General features: G+C 39.6%; 1 protein-coding gene across 1 annotated transcript in view; it reads left to right on the plus strand.

Moving 5' to 3' along the window:
* The first annotated feature begins 7825 nt into the window (after window positions 1-7825).
* Hapln1 (hyaluronan and proteoglycan link protein 1) overlaps window positions 7826-22825 on the plus strand; it is a 64754-nt gene continuing 49754 nt past the window's right edge. Inside the window, 1 exon segment of the mRNA NM_019189.3 lies at window positions 7826-7887. The gene's annotated coding sequence lies outside the window, so the exon portion shown is untranslated.

The following is a 22825-nucleotide window of genomic DNA, read 5'->3' on the forward strand; positions in this document are numbered from 1 at the left end:
AATTATCGGTGGCTTTCACAACTCCTGCGTTCTGACAGCAAACCCATTGGGAAAAAGCACAGAGACTTTCAAAGTGGACTACAAGTCCCATTATGTAGAGTGCTGTTTATATAAGAAAGCTTCATCCACAGTAATTTAAGTCTTTAAAATACATTTAAAGAGTTGTCAGAGTCTAGCAAGAAAAAAGTACAACTTGTGAACCAGACCCAAAGTAGTTTCTACTGCTTGATTAGTTGGAAAAATGAAGGTCAAGTATAGTAAATCAGGGTAGACTTTAGTGTCTAAGTAACAAAATCAAATCCAACGCCCATGCTTTGTGAGCTCTATCTCTAGAAAGTCTTGTCAGAAAAACAGTTTGGCTGAAAGAGAGGCCATGCTCAGAATGATGAAGACATGTAACAGCATTAAAAGTACACTGCCATCCACTCTCATGACAAAGAAAAGGGGCAGGACAACAACCAGGTTGCTACTTCAAAACAATGGTCTTCCATAAGAGCAAAACATTCAACATGAAACGTAAGAGGTATGGGAAACATTAAATGACTCAAGTTGACTCCTAAATCAAAATATGATGTTGTATGGGTCTTGTTTGTTTTATTCTTGCTTTTTGTCTTTTATTTTCTTTAGCAGACAAACATTTAAAAAAATCTAACACTGGACTACCAAGTGAGTCAATAGGAAAAGTCAGTTACCACCACCATCCTTGACAGTCTGAGTTCAATCCCCACAGGACTGAAAGAGAAACCAAGACGTCCGTAAATCTTCTTTTGACATTCATGTGTGTTCCATGACTCAGAGGAGTTTGCACACACATGAGCTCTCAGACACATACAGTAAATAAATAAATGTTTAAAAAAGCAAATCAAACTGAAACCTCCTACTTTGTAATTTCTTTCACCTACATACACCTATATACATTTCACCTACATACAGTTCAGGTTAGATTTAATTGAAAAAGCTTGTTTTGTATTTGCATGTATCTATGCTGTATTTGAGACACAATGGGAAGTAGCATTAAAAGATTTAGAAATGATTTAGGCATAATCAAGCAATCATTACGTTCTTGACATAAGAGGAAAAACAGATACATTAAGAAAAAAATTATTCAAATTATGGTAAGGTCCACAGCAGAGATATCAAATAATGGACATAGAAGAAGAAAATTTAATCCTGGCTATGTTCTAGGAGAAACACTCTAACACTGTGTCTCTTCCTAATGCAGAAACGTGCAAATGTCAAACCAAAATACCACAGTGTTGTTAGGACAAACCATTAGTCTCACTAGATTCAATATACTTTTCTGTAAGAGAAAGCTGTTAGTTAGATCATTTTAGCTTCTTTTAACTTTTTAAAATAATTGATTGATTGATCGATCGATCGATTGATTGATTGATTGACTGATTTTAAGTACACTGTGTCTGTTTTCAGACACACCAGGAGAGGGCACCTGATCTCATTACAGATGGTTGTGAGTCACTATGTGATTGCTGGGATTTCAACTCAGGGCCTCTAGAAGAACAGTTAGTGCTCTTAACCACTGAGCCATATCTCCAGCCTGACTTCTTTTAATTTTGAAACAGCATTATACAATCTATGTAAGTGTTATTGGAAGAGAAGAGCTGGCGGGGGAAGTTAAAACTGATGAAAAACTAGAGGTCCCAGATTCTGAAGTTATTGATAATTCTTTCTGTTTGCATGAGCTGAGAGGTGGGCTAATTTTGAATCGTTTCAGTATTTTCGTGATACCAAATTAATTTGCCTCTACGCTTAAAAGAAATATAACAGCAGGCATTTACACTAGCGAACTTGACATTTAGGTCAGTGCTACTGAAGAATTATTGTATCCTACACAAGGAAACGAGCAGTAATTAGGCCCAAAAGGAGAAATGTTTCCTCTTGTTCTTTTTCTCAGTTCCTGATAGAGTTTAGCCTTTGGTGTCTTAATTTAGTCATATGTTGGAAACTCTAGACAATGGGAGGGAAGAATCATAGATCTCCTACTTCTCTGTAGAATCAATAGGCTGGGCCAGTCTGTGAAAGGATTTGAGATAAGTGCATTGTAAGGCCCCTTCCACATGCAAGACCCCTTCCAAAAATTGTTCAACAGTTTAAAAAAATAAATGGAGATTTCTGATGATTCTATCACAAAAATATCAGAAAATTTTATACATACATACACACACACACACACACACACACACACACACACACACACACATACACACACACACATAGGTTCTGGGATGTTCTTTAAAAAACCCTAACAAATCCATATCCTAAACTGACATGCCAAAAGAGAAATGTCAAAAGAGAAGTAATTCTTTGTTTATGGAAAATAGAAAAAACTTATTGTACTATATCAACCTTAGCACAAACATATATAACACTTCAGTGCAACAATATTCGTCTTTAAACTAATCTAATAGAATCTAATGAAAGACAAGTTGTTGTAAATATCTCTATGCATTATCTTCTAGTTTCTGTAGCCTGTTCCTGACCTTGGCACTTCACTCCTCTCCCCTCTTAAACGCTCTTCTGATATAAGTCTGTTCAATCCTTTCCTTTTACTTCTAACAACTCAAAAATATTTTCCATTGTTTCAAATTAACCAAAGTTCTACACTCCAGGCTTTTGTGAGCAAGTTTGCCCTATATCAACCTTGATGAATTAGCTAATTCACCCATTTTACCCTTCAAAGACTAGATATAAATCATTCTAGCCCAATTAGACTTGACAACCTTTCCTTTGAAAGTTATAAGAAAAGAACAAAAGTGAAATACAAAGAAGACCATGTTTATTTATAGTTATTACTGGTTAAATTTTAAAGGAACTACAGAGATGCAAGGGGAAATCAATATTCCAGTGACTGATACTGTAATTCTAAGATAATAACAGTATTTTCTCACTAACCTCAACCTGGTTTCTCAAATGAATGAAGCAGTTCATCTTCATTGATTATCATTTACACAATCATTCATCAGTCAAGCATGCAAGAAAAATGTTTATTATGTTTCCTTTAATTATATTAGATCAATAACAATAATACAATTATTAATCAACCTTTGAAGATTTATTATTTATGTCATTAGCTATTAAATGCAAAACACTCTAAAGTAACTCATTCAATACTCTCCTTTAGTCTTATTTTATTTTCTACATACAAATAATCTCCCTTACTATCAGTTTCAATGGTAGCAATAACCATTTTTGGTAAGTTTCTAACTGCAATAATATCAAGGGAAACTAAAGATGCAGAAATATGATATGTTCTCAGAGAACTCATACACATCACAGGAAAGCAAAGAGATCCTCCTGGTCCTAAGGTGGAATTGAGAAGAAGGAAGAAGATATAGATAATACTTGAAGAAGTTTTTTTAAGGTCAACAAATGAGCATTCTAATTCTGCACATCTCTATTCATCTATCTCTTTGAGTTTCGTTTTATTCTGATTTTTGATACACTTCATCTCCAATTAGTTCTCGTCATCTATAATTAGTCACCATTGTGCAAATTGAAATCTCCTAATATTTTTTTAAGAAACAAAACTGAATGTGAGTAGAGAAGAATGTAGCTAATAATGAAATACATGATAATTTATTTGGGGGAAATGAAAGAGCAGCTTGGATATTCTGTACAGAATAAACACAGAGAGGAGCTGATTAAGGAAAAGCTAATTGATGATCCCTGGAAAAGGGAAGGCAACCCCGGGAACAAATACAGGCACATGGAGGCATGTACTTCTATGGAGTGGACGCTATTTATCACTCGCCGTGGTATCCATTTGGACTTACCAGCTTCTGGAGGAGCACAGCTCTTAACATTTGAACAATTTATTGCCTAATTATTTCATTTGCCCTTTTGAAGAGTCGGTCTGCAGAACCGTTGCTGAATGAGAGCGCAGAATGCGGGCCTTGAAAGGCTCCCTTCCCCCATCGCATTAAACGTAAAATAACCTTTTATCAAATGCTTTGTGACCATTTAGAATATTGAATTTGTATTTTAATCATTGAGTTCAACAGGAATATAGCCAGTGGGAAGGACTTAATTACAAACGATGTCTTTCTCATGGTTATGCCCGCAATCCCAAGAGGCGCTTTAATGAAGTTCTGAGCCCTCAGACAGAAAGGTCAAATGGCTTTTCTCCCCCAGTGCCTCAGAGTGCACGTAGTTGCACCTTTATCTTAGCAGATGTTCAACCAGGTATAATATTAGCCGGAGGCAAAAATTCCAGGAAACAAGAGTTCACAGGGAAGCAGTTCTCTGGAATTTAATGGATAATAGAACAGCCTGTTTGGGAGTTTGAAGAGGCGATGAATTGAGATAATCTCCATTTGAATATAAATGTATGTTTTATTACTAGTATAATATGCCAGGAGGAATAACATTCTGCTTGGGAATAAATTTATTCCATATCAAAGACTAACAATATTTTAGGTGTCTATTTTTTAATGTTGAAAACTGCTACTGTTATGTTCATATTATACACACATCCAATCCTGAATGAGGTAAAAAATGAACTATGAATTAGGGGGAAAGATGCTTGAATATCCTAATTTGATTTTCTCTGGTTAGTCAAATTATCTTACCATAAGGAAAAGAACGAAAAGTTGCAGTTTATAACACCATTAATTTTGTTAATAAATAATTGTAGGGACTCTTCAATACAGAGTACTTTTTGGTATAAATTTTCCTGAAAAGATACTCATATCTAAATGTCTATGATTTATGCCATTATAAACTATATTTTAAGTGAAGAAAATATAGCTCTATATTTATTTCCACATTTATTGTAACTATTTCAACCTAAGTTTAATGGCTGTGCTCTAATGCAAAATTTGAACAATTGAGCTAAATAGTGGATACCTTTACCAAAAGTCTTCTTGATGAACATTCACTGAAACACACACACACACACACACACACACACACACACACACATACACACACACACACACACACACACACACACACACACACACACACAAAGTCTTTCAGTAAAAAAGAAAGCAAATTACCTGACTTCAATCACTGGGGTTGTATATAACATCGACCCAAACAGTCCTGAACAACACTCTAAGACACATACGCTCCACAAGGTACATACTTGTGGTAAGAAAGACTATGGGCCTTTCAACCGAGACTAGTTACCAAGCAAACAGGAAGTACAAACTGGGGACAGGACTGGAGAAAGGTGGACAAGGATGGTCAACAGTAGCAGAGTTAAGCGGCCTTCCTTCATTCCCCAAAACCTATCTCAAATTGCTGAGGCCATACCTGAAATACTGAACACTGAAAGAATGATTTCTAGTGTTACTTAGAATGGTGTGGCTAATCTGCAAAATGAAACATCATCTATTATAAGTAATAAGACAAGAATGACTGAAATTGCCCAATACAGTGTTGAAATAAGTGTATATACAATAGAACACACACACACACACACACACACACACAGAGAGAGAGAAAGAGGGGGGAAGGAAGGGGAGAGAGAGAGAGAGAGAGAGAGAGAGAGAGGGAGAGAGAGAGAGAGAGAGAGAGAGAGAGAGAGAGAGAGAGAGAGAGAGAGAGAACAAGCTATCCTGAACCATCCTATCTGATTTACTTCCCAGGCAACTGCATGAAATTACGGTTTTAATCTGAAGGAGCAAGGGTAGTATTTAAACTCTCTTTATACAATTTCATGCCCACTCACCACAGCAGCCTTACCACCTTTATGGTGCTTTAATATAAAAATTGTACTGTATTTGCTTTTAAGTCTAATTCTTCTACGCTTTCTAAAATTCCGACTACCCTGATCATTTTCAAGAAATTGCATATAGTCTTCTTAGCTGAGAAACAGAGTTGTGCTTTATTTTTATTGGCAGTTAATGTGGGACTTTAAATACCAGCTGTCTTAGGAATCACCAAATGATTGACATAAAACTGCAAAACTTATAGCCTCTTCCCTGGTTGGAGAAACACAATAAAAGAAAGGCAAGCATTTTGCCCAGATTTCGGGATGCAAGAAAGGTATGTGGTTGCCTGTTGAATAACGGCTTTCCTTTGTCAAATCTAATTGTCTTTTCTTAGACACATGCTTTGTATTTACAAAATAAAAATGAAATGGAGAAATAAAGTCTATCCCACATACACCTAAATCCCCAAAGACCCAATGTTAAGGCGAGGTGGGAGTCAGTGCGGTGCACTCATGTAAGCAAGACCTCTGAGACAGCTTACACAAAAGGTGGAAAGAATATGCCCCACCGTGAGGTTACCCCTCTGCCACCGCACCGCCACCGCTGCTTTCCCTGCCTCCCTCTGGAGTCCTGACCACAGCGCTCCATTTGAGCTTTATCTCTAAGACGGTAGCGCCGCTCTCCGCCAGCCAAAGGACTCAGATCTTCAGCCTCCGCCACCAGTAGCGCCTCTGCCTGTCACCTACCCGACCCAGAGTCCCCAATCGCCCTCTATCCAGCCTGCCTCCCTGGCTTATCTGCCAAGAGTCTGGGGCCACCAGTCTCTCTGTCCCTGGTCCCTACACACGCCCGCGCCCCTCCCCTCCAGAGCTGTGGTCCCCGCAGTGACGAGCCGCCTACAGGGACCGCGGAGATGCTGCCCAGGGCCCCATCATTCTACACCAGCTCTCAGGCGGTGGCTCTCTCCGCCTGCCTCCCGGCCCGTGGGGCCCTAGAGCTTGTTTGCTCGTCCTCCACCCAGAGGCCAGATCAGTTCCCTCCTCGCCGCTTCAGCAGCCCCTTGCTTCCTGCTGTGTGTTACTTTCTTTTCCGCCTTTCCTAGGCCCAATCAAAGGTGGCTCTGTTATTGAAATGCGAAGCCGTTTCCTCTCCAAACCCTTTGGCTGCTCAAGGCAGGAATCAATGGACCTATATACTCTCCCTCGAGTTATAAATAAATGTCTATTTGTTCAGGAGGCGTTTACCCGCGTGTCCCAGCATCTTCCCCAGTAGTTATTTTAAGTGTGTGTGTGTGTGTGTGTGTGTGTGTGTGTGTGTGTGTGTGTGTGTGTGTGCTCGCGCGCGCCCTAGTCCTGTGACATCTGGTTCTAATACTGAGTGTGGATCTATAAGCCAGTCCCACCCACCCAGACTCCCCCTTGCATTCCTCACTCTATAAATAAACTCAGGTTCTTAGGCGCTATCATCTAAGGACACAATAGCAGTTGTGGATTAAAGGAGATTTAATCCAACATTGATACTGATTCCCCGCAGCCAACAATTGGGGCAGAACAAGCAATTTGGGTAAAAGTTTGGTTCTCTGTTGTTCTACTTGTCTATAGGAGAAAGACCTCTCTCTTCCAGGCTTGAATTTTCCTTCTAAGAAAATACTATAACTACAAGGTGACAACTGTGTAGGGGAGTCAGTAGAGGCTACAAGTCATCCCGCAGACCCCTCACAGCATCTCCTGTGGAGTAGACAGAGAGCAGAGGGTATGGTGTGGGTGGGGGCTTGTGGTTGGGCCTGCCGCTTTTCCTGAACTCCAGAGCTGAATCCTCCGGATCTGAGCAGAGCGAGTCATCTAAGAGACTGCTGTTTTACAAGGTCTGGGCACAGAGCTGCCCCTCCCTTCCCCCCCTGAAGTTTGCATGGAGTGCAGTTAGGCTGTAATTAGAGGATCTGGGAGGAGAAGTCTCCTGGTGACGCTTTGCTTTTCTTCTGCTCTTGGTGAGAAGTGCCTCCTTCATCCTCGGATCAGGACCTCTGCCATCCAGCACCACAAAGAGACATTCTGCACACACGCGCTCGAACACACACGCGCACACCCACACCCACACCCACACCGCACTCGCCCAGAGACAAACTTAAGGTCAGGAGGAGCATTAGCTTCACTCCATCTCCAACTCCCAGCTAAGTGGGACTCGAAGCTTCTGAACTGGAATTCAGGACAAGGTAAAACTTCCATCATTTCTGTTTGGTGGGTCTTCCTCCCTCATTCAGAGGTAGCTTGGTGCTTTATATATTTCATAGCATTGCACATATAATGTTTGTATGTAAACAAATTGTATCGCTTTCTTCAGTCTATATACAACATAGCATCTCCACTTTTTAAACTTTACTGTCATAAAATATCATTGCAACAAACAGGTTCCGTCTAGACTCGAAGAAAGAATTAACTCAAGATTTCCTAGCGTTTGCAACTGCTGCTATGAATCTGAGGGGCACGCTGGTCCAAATGCTGGCTTTTCCATCTGTATTTCAACAAGCAGTTTTATAGCAGCCGAGATGAGAGAAGGGTAGTACAGGATGGAGGAGAGCTGTGAAATAGAAATGTCCATCCCAGAGTTACGACTTCTGTCTTAGGGGATATATAGGTTTATGTGAAAAAGAAGGTTACTTCAGTCAGAGCTAATGCATGTTAGATTAACAGCCTTTGGAACGTCATACTCTGCCTAGGTCTCTCTAGGTAATTTTAAAATTAAGAACAGATAATTATGATGCCCTGTTTTTTGGTAGAGAATGATGTCAATGGCCGATATCAATGTCCTAAAAATATTTCAAGTAACAGCTGTTAAGAGCACTTTTTAAAAAGTTGTCTAAAGGAGTTATTTGTACTTTGAAGCCATTAAGGAAAGCAAACCTAAACTCCTAGGGTTAGACTAAGCTGCTCTCTTCTGTTGAATATGCCTGTTGTGTCCAAATAACACAGTCTGTTCCTTTGAAAATAAGCTGTTTTATTTTCATTTATCACTGGAAAAGTACACAAAGTAGCCAGTACATTTGGGGAGAGTTTGAGGGTGGAAAATGTCCCTGTAAGTGGTCCAGTGTGATGTCATAAAATCAAATATATTAGCTGGCTGCTTAGAACCTAACGGTTATTAAGAAATAAAGTCTGTGAATTAATTTTCTAGTAAATGTAATATTTATTCATTCCAAATGTAGTTTCTGGTAGCAATTTTTATTTGATTATTTCAGTATGCTAAGTTTTGAGTAATGTTATACACATTTTAATAATAGAGTAGAATTATTATCTAATAAAAATATATCATCAGGAATCTATTTATTTATTTGAATGAGAGCATCTTAATTTTATTTAATCAAACAGAATGTTTGCCTAAAGAGTCTCGACTAGCAAGTTTATATGTATATGTGATATATATTCATACATAATATATATGAATATGTATGAATAGCCTCAGGTAAGAAGACCAGTGGTCGATGGGAAGAACCCACCCAGAGGCCAGTATTTCAAACAGGAGTGCCCAGTGGGCCCTGGCTTTCTGTGAGAGGGGAACATGGTGTTCTTATGAAGTGAGCCATTTACTTCTAACAAGGCTCTGTCTCTGAGAGGAATGACTGACACTAATTTAGAAATGCTGAGGAAACCTTCACAGAGAAGAATCGATTCATTATGTCCCTGGTGGTTTCAGTTCATTTTCCTTCCTTTGGGAGCAAGAAATGCATCCAGTATAAATACATTCTGGGTATACAGAAAAATACCTTACAGTGGATAGGTTTTTGAACAGTCCTCTCTTTTAGGGTTGTGGGTGTGACGTACTAGTGTTTCCTAAAGACTGTCTTCATCTTCATAAAGATGAACACAGACCATATTCAGGAGATGGCTCCCTTCAGAAAATACCAGTTTTTATTTCCTTTTATCCCAGATGTATATTTTTCCAGATTACAGTTTTAAGATTAATAGTATCTCCCCAATTAAAATTCCAGTAGCAGCCAAGGGCAAATTTGGAAACAATTTTTTACATCATAGTCTTCTGTTGCTTCCAATTAATTTCTCAACCACTTGCAGTCATTACTTCTAACCACATCACTTAGTCTATGTCATTTAAATTTACTTACCCTGTCATTCAAAAGGTAGCAAAATGTTAGGGGAAGTAAAGGAGGGGGGAAAAAAACAGAATATGAGTATGCTAGAGATTTTAATCAATATTGTCTGAGAAGTATTAGAGGAAACAGCTGATTAAACAAATATTAGATGTAGCAAGGGTACGATGGTATAAATTAATAACACAGCTCTTCCTTTGCTGTATGAATGGGAGGGCCTGTAGTTTAGGGTGAAGCATGGTCCCTTATCGCCACCTAGTGGACTTACACAGAAGACTTTCTTACCAGCCTCTAAAAATTGACTGGTTTGGGGGGTCAATTACATGAAAATTGACTAGTTTGTTTCCTTCATACATTTTACCCTTAATTAAATGACAAACTGTGGAGTGGATGCTAAGAGCAGAAATTAAAACAAGTGTAATTTTTTATGTAGATTAAAAGTCAAGGCCTCTCTGAACAGCTTATTGAATTCCCAGTGGTTGCATTTCAAATCGCTCGGTTATTAACTGTCAGCTTTTTAAACTAGAGAGATAGTTTAATTACACAACTCACATCTAATGTAAATAAGTATCAGTAGACAACTCCAGGGAAGGCAGAGAGAACCCTGTCCTAATTAGTTTCTCAAATAGAAACAAATTTTTGTTTATTTTGCTATTAACTCCGTCTGTCTGGATAGGGAATTGCTACTTTAAAGGGTTAACAGAGACACCAGCGTGTTTTACTGCATAACCTGTATGTTTTGAAGTAGATGGACAAGGATAGCCAGTGTAGCTTTCAGGTATAAGGTTTATTTTATGAAATGCTCTTAAACACTAATAATTAGCATCTTTACTGGTCACATGAAATTTTAAAACAGACTTTGCTTTTGTGAAGTTCATATGACAAAAGAAATCTTCTTAGACAGGCGTTTTTGAGTGAAGAAACACTGTTTTACGGAAACAGTAGGATATTATTGGCGGTTCATTCTGGGGACTGCTAATTCGAAGCACCTTTTCTCTAAGAGTTGTATGAACTATTACTCCCGTGGGTTCTGTGCAAGACGTACAACATAATGGCAGCAGGGCTGAGATGGAAAGAAATAGAGTTGAGGTGCAAAGCCCAGTTGGAAAGTGTAGAGCCTCATTAGAAAATATCCAATGGATAGATCACGTGCTGAGCTGCTGAGATGCACTAGACCAGTGTAGACGGGACTGCCATCATGAAATAAGGACCTTCTTGTTTAGGGAGTTGTGGGTTTGGGTTTCCTGTTTCTTTTCTTGTTTGGCCCTGGGACCCACACAGTGACAAAAACCACCCACTCACCAAGTCCTCTTTCAGGAATGTCACCAAACTGGAGTCTAAGTTTAACAGAGGTGAATAGAGAATCAGGGCCCTCGCTCATGTAAAGAGAGATGGGTTTCCTTAGTCTTCCCAGCAATGGGCCATTATCTATAAGGTGAACATAATTTCAATACTTTATCTGGCCGCCATGCAATAGAGAAGAAAGCCTGCATTTATTCAGTGTGTGTGCTCAGAAGAGACTGCCTGAAAGTCAGATGCCTGAGTGTGGTGGAAGTTCCGTCAGGAATTACAAAGTGGTACAGTTCTGAAGTCTACTGGTGACTTCAGGATGCTGGCCAGACACAAGCCTATGAGGGAATCTGGAGCTACTCTCTCCCAAGTGTGATGTGACTGGAGTTGGTCTGTGTGTTCAGAATTCTGGGTGATGTCTTGGTGCACTCTGGGGGATTGGGAAAGTGAGCTGTGGAATTAAGATTCTTAGCTATGTTTCCCAAAGCAAGCCAAGCTTCTGGTTTTTGTTTTGTTTTGTCTTGTCCTGTTTGTCTGTTGGATGTCAATGACACCGCACGTCTTTTAGGATCTGTTCGTTTGCCTGCACTTGCTCGCTTTCGCCTGTCCGTGAAACTGGAAATGAAACTCTGGCGCTTCCCCATGCCAGGCAAGCACATTTGTTACAGCAGGAGACTCTTTATAAAACAAAACAGAAGCCCATAGAACAATAAAAACAAAACAAAACAAAAAATCAGAGAAAGTTTTGACTCTGTTCTGTCAGGGTAACAGTATCTTCCCTTCTACCTGCCAGTTCTAAAATTCTGAAGCCAATTCAGCATTATTTGGTTGGTTGTTAAAATTCTGATTCCTGGAAATTCCAATTAAATTAAATCATCTCTACAATCTTATAAGTGGTCTTGGATTTCAGTCTTCATAATATATGTGAATATATTATTCTTGTTCTTGCTTGGAGGACCAACTCTTTCCAGCATCCATCTTTTCAGTCAGAAAAACTGTAGTGTACACTAGCTATATCACGCATAGTAGCAGTGCTATACACTGTAACTGCCCCACACTTTACATTAGGGAAATCCATTCTAAAATAATCACAGCCAGAACGTCAAAATTGATGGTGCTGGGCCTAAAGCATTACAGAATTCTGAAGTATATTTTGAGTAATAGAAACAAGTCAGAAAAGATATAGGCACCTACTTCTGGTATACAGTCAATTTTGAAGCGGTATCTTTAAAAGTTGTTTCCATTTCAAATAGCTGAGGTGATGGGGGCTGCGGCTCTTTGGTAGTGTGGGCACAGTTAGGTCTAAGAAGAAAGCCATGATACACCGTACCCCAGCAGTTCTGGGGTTTGGAAAATGCTTTGTTCAGACTAACGGGAAAAGCAAACTTGCATCTGTGCATCCGTGCTATCCTCTAGTTTGCACGTAAAACTCAGTCTGAGCAAGGAAGATTTAGTGCTTATGGTTTGCACCAGGCAAGTCTCATGCTAGGTGCTACACACAGTAGTTTGCACAAGGCATTCTCAAATTAGTGGAGAAGGCAGGTGACACACATCAGGAATCACAACTTCAATCTGCCAAAGAAATAGGATTTGCCTTCCCCCACGGCCTTCGTCTCTTTCCTTGCAGTTATCCAAACGTCCCAACCCCTTGTATACTACCATAAACTGAGATCAGCGTTCTCCACACTCCACTCCCAGGGGATCAGTTACTTATCTAGTTCACTGACTTCTTCGCTACCTCTATGAATGAACGAGTTCTACTCATGGTGCATCGACATCTCAAGCCCTTTATCTCGTAAAGTAAATGTTTTGTTTTAAGTAAAAGAATTTAAAGCATCTGGAGGCATCTGGTGCTTGCCCCAAAGGGGGTAATTTCAGAGTCTTCAATCTCTGAGTTGTCACTGTTTCTTGTGAGCGCTCCCTCAAGGCCTGTTTGTAAGACCTCAAAGAACTCTGGCTCCTGGTGACTGGACCCTTTGAGCTGAGCCAGATCCACTCCCCTTTCTACCTCTTCCAGGAATTTGAGCAGAAAACATCTCTACTACTACCCCCAGGGCATCAAATGCCCTTCCTGTTGAGGCTCCCTGCTGACTTTGTCGTTATCCATTAAGTCCTTTGCCCTTGCTGCAGAGTTTTGATTGTGACCCAGTGACAAAGTGAGACTCAGAGATATTTGTGTGCTACTCTTTGGGCCTCCAATGCCAACATATAGTTCCAGCTGTAGGGAGAAGAGATGGTGGTATATAGAGTGTAATCAAGGTTTAGTATATAAAGTCCAGAGAGTGATGAGGTTGGAAGAAAATAGGTAGAGGTACACACAGGAGAAGCAGCCATCGTGTTGAAAATTTGGGTCACAGCCAGCATCATTCAGATCTGCGAGGTTTAGGATTAGGTACAATCGATTTAGAAAATGTGTCACACCGATACTGAGTGAAGTCTTTTCATGTGTGAAATACATTTTGTAAATAAATAAGTAACTATCACAGTAAAAAGCTGCCTTCCTTTTACAAAAACAGGCTTGATTAACATAAGACATATTGATCGTTATATTTTATTATGTCTCAAATTAGTTTGACTATGTTTTGAAAAGTTTTTAGGTGTATGAATTTTGCCTGCATTCTGATCTGCATATTTCTGCAGTGCCTGCAGAAGCCAGAAGATGGCATCAGGGGCCTCTGCACTTGAAGTTACAGATTTTTTTTTCCCTTGTTATAGCATGTCTCTGTCACTGTAGTTTGGTGTTCCTGTAAGACGCTCTTCTGAGCCAGGATACTAAGGAGAGCCTGCCATCTGCTCCCTAAGGCTGTCGGTCCTGATTTGAAGACCTGGCATCCTTCTCCTTCTTTCTAGAACCTAGAGGAGCCAACTCTGACCTTTCTTACCCACCTAGCTGGGCCATACAATATCAGACATTGAGTAGTGGATACCGGAGGACTCAAATGGGACGATGTCTGCTTTTCAGTATCTAATCCTCTCTTGACCCTAGGCCATTCCCTAGGCCTTCTTTTCTGTCACTGCCAACTTCATAAATTTTTCTCAGCTTCAATTAGTATAGCAGTAAATTCAATTTTTACATGAATTAAAAAATAAATTAGCTTAAACTTCAGTAAATTTCAATAACTAAATGATTTCAATAAATCTCTAAATTGAAAAATAAAATGAGTAGAGGATGGGAATAGAAGGTTGGGGGCAGAGCCATTTCCTAGCAGGTGGGAGGCCCTGGATTAGATGTAATACCACCTTCAAAAACAAACTAAGTAAAGAACAAAGAAGAGAGCAAACAACTGAAAACAAATCTAGACATAAGCAATCAGTAAAGAGGCCTTTGCCCTATAGAGGGTGCAGGACAGAAAGTCCAGTAGAAAGTGCAAGAGAGGGTTTAGTAGAAGGGGGGGCTGTGCAGGAGAAGGTACAGAAGAGGGTGCAGGAGAGGGTGCAGTAGAAGGAGCACTACAGGGTGCACTAGAGGGCGCACTGGCTGTGTTAGGGAAAGATTCCAGGAAGATGAGAGTGAGTGAAGAGTCAATGGCAGTGAGAAGAGGGACAGACAGAGGGACAGACGCTGGCCCCTGAGACAGTAAAATACTCTTGGTGAAAATGGTGAGTGGAATTGAGGAACTACCCATGGTGACAGGCAAATTGAATCAACATGTGTGTCTAGGCCAGAAGTCAGGCTGAAAATGGAGATTTTGAACCTTTAACATTAAACTGTTAATACTTTTTTTAAAAAACTCATTTAGAAGAAGGTCGGAGAGCACATTCGGGGAGCGAAGGAAAGCTAAATGCCAGGTGGAACCCGGTAGAGAGCATTCTGCCATGCAAGCTGCTGTGTACTTGTTTGGATTCTGAGGTTTGAGCCCATGGCCTCTCCCTCCTCCCCTTCCTCTCCCCTCCCCCTCCCCCTCCTTTCCCTTCTCCCTCCCCCTTATCTTTCCTTCCGTCCCTCCTCTCTCCCTCTCTTACACGCACACACACACACACACACACACACATACACACACACACTGTCCTTCTCTGTCCCCTCTCTTTCTCTGTCTCGACTCCCCTCTTAACTCCCCTTCCCATGCCCCCAAATAAACTCTATTTTATACTAGAGTACTATATAATATACTAGAACCTCAGGGGAGGGATGCCTCAGCCTGGGCCCCCTGAGATACCACCTCCCACCTCACCATATCCTTGGTTTTATAAAAACACACCATTAACAGCCGCATTCCATCGATCTCCACATCTTGCAGCCCTCCTCGACCCTCTGCACAGACAAAATGCCAGACATGCTTGCTGAATTAAATGAAATTAAAGTGGCATTTCCAAGCCTTGATGCTCTAATGACAGACTGTCATAATGATAACTGTGAACAATGAACAAGACCTCAGAATGCCTGCATTGAAGCTATTTATCCAATTGCATCCAGTACTTAGTTAACGTTAAACATAGGCTGTTGCATTCTGTTGCTTACATTTCAGCAGTCCATGTGTGGTGCAGATGGTAACTCACCAGAGTACTTGATTAACCATAGCCACAGTGTTTGCCCTGACATATGAATGAATTGCCCAGAGGATGGAGGGTAGGTCAAGGACACTTAGCATCCATTCACTAGTTCCTGGGTTCTCAAGACTTCAATATTTTAAGTCAAATTTAGAGTTGTATTTTTTTCTAATTCGTTTACCCCAATGAAGTACCAGGTCAAATACAATGAATAATTGAACAATTTTAACATAAGCCTGTCCGAAATGTTGCATGAATATACTTCTTACACTAAACAAAAATATCTTGTACATCTGAGATTCAAATTTAACTAAATGTTCTGGGTAAAGCTGTCATCCCCACCTTCACTGGGAGTCACTAGAACTTATCACACAAAAATCCTTTCATGAAGCTTCTGAACACTCTCCAAAGATACTGAACGTTATGTATTTGTGTGGCTTGTGTGTGTGTGTGTGTGTGTGTTTGCGTGTGTTTCTGTGAATAAAAGCATTGCACATGCTAAGCTAATGCTTAGATCACCAGGTCTAAATTTAGTTTTTATTAATGAGAATATTGTATTGAAAACAAATAAATAAACAAGCCATCAGGCATGGTAGCCTACGCTTATTATCCCTGCTCTTAGGATAGCTGAGGCAGGAAGATTGTGAATTCAGGTAAGCCTTGACTGCATAATAAAACTTCAAATAACATTGTCAAATTGTAACGTATTAAGACATAAATTTATAGAAAACATTTCACTGCGCTGTCACGAGCCTTGAGTGTGTATTAATTAGTGCTCACATTTCCAGGTTTTACCTACCAGAAATAATTATATGACAAAATGATCCTAAGAAGATGATACATTCATAAAAATATCGGAGGTACAAGAAATATAAACCCAAATGTTCTAAAAGCAAGGATCTGGAGGAGTGTTTCCTCCTTGTTGACTATTTTGCTGTTTGCTGCCACCTTGTGGTCCTGGTAGGGATTGCCCAGTACAACAAATGGGTAATAACTTGATAGATCAATACTGCCTCATCTGTGAGCTTTACAACAAACAGTACCAAGAAAGCTCCAGGAGAATAACTCAAATACTTTCTGAGTTTATCTTCAAATAGTTTCATCATTTTTAAGATAATCGCTGTGTTAAAAGTCATTCAGTGCTATATGAATTTATAGAGAATTTACGGCGGATTGACTGGCATTTACTTTGTCTTCAGCCTGGTTGATTTTTAACATAGATTTACATAAGTTTGGTGAACTCATTAATTTCAGAATTGATCTCCTTACTTCATTTTTCTTTAACCAGCTCTGGTCCATTTCCTAAACCAAGATACCAACACCTTTGAAAGAAAACGAAATATAAACAAAAAAAGTCCCCGTGGGCATTTTACTGTTATTTAAACTTTAAATGGTCATAATTTCAATCACTTAGGCGAGAAAATTCAGAGTTTTCAACTCCTGGTTCAAAAGTGGCTGAAGCCTGCACTCGGACTTCACGGACCCTCAGCTCCTCCCCTCCCTACACCTTCCTTCCCTCTGCGTTGTTCATCTCGCTCACCAGCCTCCTTCCCATCCTTGGCCTGCTGCCTGCCAAGGGATCTGCCAGACAAATTATTTTTCATCATGGTTTGCCCATCCATCTCCTTAAAACTATGCCAATAAAGTGGTAACTCATCCCAAAGAGATTTAAGCTATGCTAACTTCATGGGATCTGGTCTCCAGATGGTACTGTGATACAGACCTACCATATTTCTTTTAAATACACCTTTCCTCTATAAATATGTGTGTGTGTGTGTGTGTGTGTGTGTGTGTGTGTGTGTGTGTGTGTGTGTGTGTAAGCTCAGATGCCCAAGCCTCTATCTGACTCACACTGAAAACAGGATCCACACCTCCCACACCTTCACATCCAAACTAGCCCCGAGACTCTCTCCTACATTTTTCCATCATTTATAATAACACATTTTTGAAGATCCTTTTGATCTTAAGAGGATAAGCATTGTTGTTTCCTGAGCAGTGTAATCTATCTCTTCTAGTCTTCTCAAGAAATTTCTGTTGATTTGACTTCCTTCTCTTGCATCGTTAATGTGTCAGACTTTGCTTATGCCTTCCTATTAGAATTTAATCAGGCTTGAATTTTTGTTTGAAAACACACACACACAGACACACACACAAAGGAGGGGCAACCTCCCTCCATCCCACTGTAATCCTATTGGCAGGAAGGGCACTGGAAACCAGATGTCAAGTGCATCTTGGAAATGTGGACACCCTCCCACCAAGGCCAAGAGCTCCCCGTTTTTCTCTGCCGTCTATCTACTAATGAAATCCCTTTCCTTCAGAGCCAACATTTTTGGTCATTTTCTGTTGCATTAACAAAAGTGTTAGAGTCTTGACCTTGAAAGGAAAGGAAAAGAATTAATTCACAGGTCTCAGGATGCAAGGCTGCAGCACTGTCCAGATCTGCATAGGACCTCCCAGTGGGTGGAATGGTAGAGCCAACAGTAGATGGGAAAAAGACAGCCTGGTAGGACGTCAAGAAACCAGAGAGGGAGTCAGCACAAAAGCTTGCTGCTTTATGCAACAACTGAGTCTCATAAAGAATTAATTCCACAAGACCCGTATTATTCTCTCCTAAGTGTGACACCATTGACTTAATTATTTATGAACTATCTGCTTTCTAATGGCCTCTACTCAGACAGTTTGCCCTCACTTTTCATAGTCTTCTGTGTGTATCCATTGAATCCCACAATTACACCTCTCTCACCCATTGGTTGATAGCCCTCAGGTTTAAAGTCTTCCCAGACTTTTCTGGTAGAGGATCTTCCCACCTCTACTAGGAAAACTCACATCTCCAACTCTTCAAGTCCAAGGGAACTCTTCCATTTCTCCTGACTCTGAAACCCTAATCTAGCTCTATTAGAAAACAGTGCCATTTTATCCCCATTCAGTTGCTAAGGGCAAAAGCTCGAGAGTCACCCTTTGTCCTGTCCCAGTGCACACACCTTTTCTGTCTCCACCAGCATAAATTCCACCCTGCATCTCACACCCTTCTGGTTGAATTCCTGCATACTTTATCCACTGGGTTCAGTGTCTCCATTCTTGGTCCTAATTCATCCTCTCGTGTCACAGTGAGAGCGACCTTTATAAAATGTAAATATAGTAATAGTTTCATACTTAAATCTATCTCACCAGCATCTTTCTACTGTAATAAAAATTGGTAAGAAATAATTTATTACAGTTTGCAAGTTCTCAGAGACCTGGCTGTAGGTTTTGTTCCTAGCTTCATCTATAATCACACACCCTCACACTGGGCACGCTAAAATGGTCAAAAGCCAAGCTACCAAAGTAGAATATAGAAGGAGACCCAAAAAGATCTAAACATTACAGTTATTAGATGAGGGCTTTATGTGATGTCTAATAAATTAGATATCAAAATACAAGATCAAAAAACATAAATAAGATGACTTGAAAAGGCCAAAGCTGAAAAAATAAGTAACAGCTAAAGTTACAAATTCAGTCCATCATTTTATCAAGGCAATGATTAGAAAACTGGAAAACTAAGTCTCAACAAACATAGCTAGAATTACTTAAGTGAAGAAAATCATGAAAGATACATAGGCTGTGGGAGGGGTTAAAACGTGAGACGTGTAGACATTGACTTCTCAAAAGGCAATAATGGTAAATGGGGCAGGAACAATTTTTAAGAAATAGTAGGCTGTAATTTCCCAAATGTCAGAGACGGAGTGACTACACAATCTAAATAAGATGACCATCAAGCATCAAGAAATCAGCCCTCAGGCATGGAAGGCCACAACAGCTGACAAAATCAGAAACAGCATCAAGTTCTCCCCAGAATGAAAGACTCCAAGCCAAAATGAGTAGCACAAATGATCACTTAGAAAAAGTAGCTTTTCTCTCCACCTAAATAAAGACCCCCAAGTCAGTGCATTGGTATGACCTTATCCCAGGCACAACTTAGCTGCCCAACCTGCTTCCTCTCAAAGCAGTCTTCAAGGTGGAAGGGTGTCTAGGAGCCTGGTTCAAGGAAGGTTCTCGATGGAGACGTGTGGCAGCCAGCCCTCTTCTGGCTCTCTGCTTTCTGCTGCTGGGTGGTCCTAACCATAGCTAGGAAAAATTCTAAATGCATCTTCAGACTCTCATATTTGTTTTTAAAGTGCAGTTTAAAGTTATTTTAAGTTAAAAATAGAAAATAAACATTCTTTTCAGATTTTTATTCATTAGTACTATCTATATGCACACTAATGTGTGTTTGTGGTATGCATGTATGTGCGCGTGTGTGTGTGCATGTGAGTATGTGCAGGTATCACAGGGTTCATTTGCAGGTCAGAAAACTTTGTGCAGTTTCTTCTCTCTCTCCATCATTTCCAGGGACCCAGGCTATCACTACCTAAACTTGCCCAGAAACTCTTTACCTGATAAGCCATCCCGTTGGCAGAGTTCATTTTTGTATAGGATATCTGACAATGGTCTCTTAAGTCACCGATAGATAAACGTTGGGAACTCAGGCAAAAGCAAATTCATCAGAATGGTTCCAGGAATTCAACTCTCAGAATGTCTTTCTTGTTCCCTGATTCCACACTGGCCCAATGCAACTCAGGAGGACTCCTTGCCACTCCATCATCCCCAAGACCCTGGGCTCCTGCTGAGAGCTTTCCCTCTAGGCCCCCTAGCTGGTATCCAACTGGAATGAGTCCCATCTTTATTGACAGTTTATGTTCACTATATTATCTTAAGCTGTTTTATTCAGCTTGTGCTGCAGTCCCCTATGGAAATGTCCTTCTTTGTTGATTTATAAAATTCTCATAATGAGGTTGTTTGCTGTCCTATGTCCTCTGAGAGTTCTAAACTCAGGAAGAATAAGATTAGGACTACAGAAATCAAAGATATTCTGGGTTTTTTTTTCTTTTTGAGTGTGTGTGTGTGTGTGTGTGTGTGTGTGTGTGTGTGTGTGTTGTTATGGTATTTGTGTTCACATATAATCAATCACACTCCAACTTTTGATTTGTGGATGCAAAGTTTCCCACTGAGCCTGAAACTAATGGATGTGGCTGGTTCTAGGCCCATTACTCCAGAGACACCAGGCTCAGACCCGCTCCCAGTGCTGGGGTTGCTCACACACCATCGATTTGTGTGAGCTCTGTGGAACCAAATTCAAATCCTCATACTTACATGGCTGGCACTTACGGACTGAGGCATCGCCCCAATCCAATACATAGGGTACTCATGCTTATTCAGTTCAAATAATTACAGGACCTTTGAGGTCTATTCTTTGACATTGGAGGTTTTTTAATTTTTATTCTTTAAATCCTCCAAATTGCAGATATTCTAAGTATGTCTTTTTGTTTATCTTAAACATAGCTCTGTGAGCAGTCAATACATTTTGCATGATTTGAATTGTTTTACATTACTCTTTTTTTACAGCAAAGAATATATGGAAAAGATCGTTATTTTATCTATGTTTCCTAGAATGCTTTATATAAATTAATTGTGGAAAGTGGCTTGCAGTGCTCACATTTTCTGCATATTCACTAATTTTTCTCTGTGTGGATAATCATCCATTGATAAGGAAGCATCTTAACTCCTGCTTTCTGTTTCCCAGCTCTGACTTTCTGCGTCTTGAACTTCAAACCTAGGGATGCCTGCTATCCTGCTGTCCTGCTGTCCTTGGGACCTTCCTCCTTATCATAAAGAATTACTGGCTCGCACAGTTTTTTCTTCTGAAATCTACTGTTTGATTTTAATGTAATCCCTCTAGCTTCCCGAAAACTGTTGTTACGTGATATCTATTTTCCACCCATTTACCTGTTATTGATTTGTGTCTTTTAAATTTCACATTGCCGTATTTCTTAGCCTTTTCTTTAAATTTAATGTGGATAATCTCTGAACTTTTACTGGCACTTTTGGACAATTTAGATTTAATATATTCATTGATAGGGCTGGTTATGAATCCTCTATGCTGCTAATATATATATATATATGTATATATGTATATATATGTGTGTATATATATATGTGTATATATATGTGTATATATATATGTGTGTATATATATATATATATATATATTCATGTTCCTAGCTCATTTACCCAGATAGCTCCGGTCTTCCTTTGGAATAATCTTAGTACCATTTGAATGTTATATTCCTTTTGATGTATTATCCTCATATTATCATTCCATATTGTGACTGGTTACATTTGGACTTAGAACATACAACTCACACCTAATTGGCTTCCAGACAATAAAATGCCTTTTCATGTAAACACCGCCACGCCTTGACAACTTGTGGGTATGCATCAATTATTATTTTAAAGATTTGCACAGGATAAAAGACTTCACCCACGTAGTTACTATATTCAATTTCCTCATAACTTCTGTCAGTCCAGGTTACATTAGGACTACTTCCCTTAGACAACAGCCATTTAGAAACACCTATTGACATGTGTGTCAGCCATTGAGTGGTTGATTTGCGTGCCTGACAGCATCTTAACGTGCTCTTTAGTTTGGATGGGTTGTTTGCATGCCTGCTGAAGAATTCCAGATTGACGATTCCTTTTTTTCGCTGGTTTAAAAATAAACACTCTCCGCTTGCTTGCTTCTTACTTGTTTTGTTGCAAGTAAGAAGTGTGCCTTCATCTCTACTCCTTTACTAAATTATGTCGCCTTTGTTCTCTTCAAATTCTCCCTTCAGGGTGATTTTTCTCTTGAAAGTTTCAATTTGCATGTCTTGTGGTTAAATTTTCTTAGTATTTAGGATTTCCTAAGCTCCTTGAATATATGTTTATATTTTTCCTCAATGATGATTATTTTTATGCTTGTTATATTTTTCTTCCAGAAATCATCTTGCCCCTCCTAGCTCTTTTCTTTTGAGAAAATAATTACATATTTACCTGATCACTTGGTGCCTTAGAGCAAAATTCGCCGTTTCCCGTGTATTGTGTACTGCAGTTTCAGTGTCTTAGGTCATTTCAGATGTAAGGTTTCACTTCATTAATCTTTTATCCTGAGTTGTTTAACCTACGGTTAATCTCAGGAAAAACTTCATCTCAGAAAATGTAATTCTCATGTTTAAATATTTTATCGAGGTCATTTGTAAATGTCTATTCTGTGCTTCTTTATAACACGTTCAATAATTTCTCTACTGTCTACATTTGTAATACAGACATAATACAATTTTAATAATCATAGCTACTATTTCTGAGTCGTTTCTGAAACAGTCTTTTTGATTTGCCTCCCGTAATTTTGGTCGTTTTCCTAATTATTCACTTACAA

Source organism: Rattus norvegicus, chromosome 2, assembly GCF_021556685.1.
Source record: "Rattus norvegicus strain SHRSP/BbbUtx chromosome 2, alternate assembly SHRSP_T2T, whole genome shotgun sequence".
NCBI classification, from domain to species: Eukaryota; Metazoa; Chordata; class Mammalia; order Rodentia; family Muridae; genus Rattus; species Rattus norvegicus.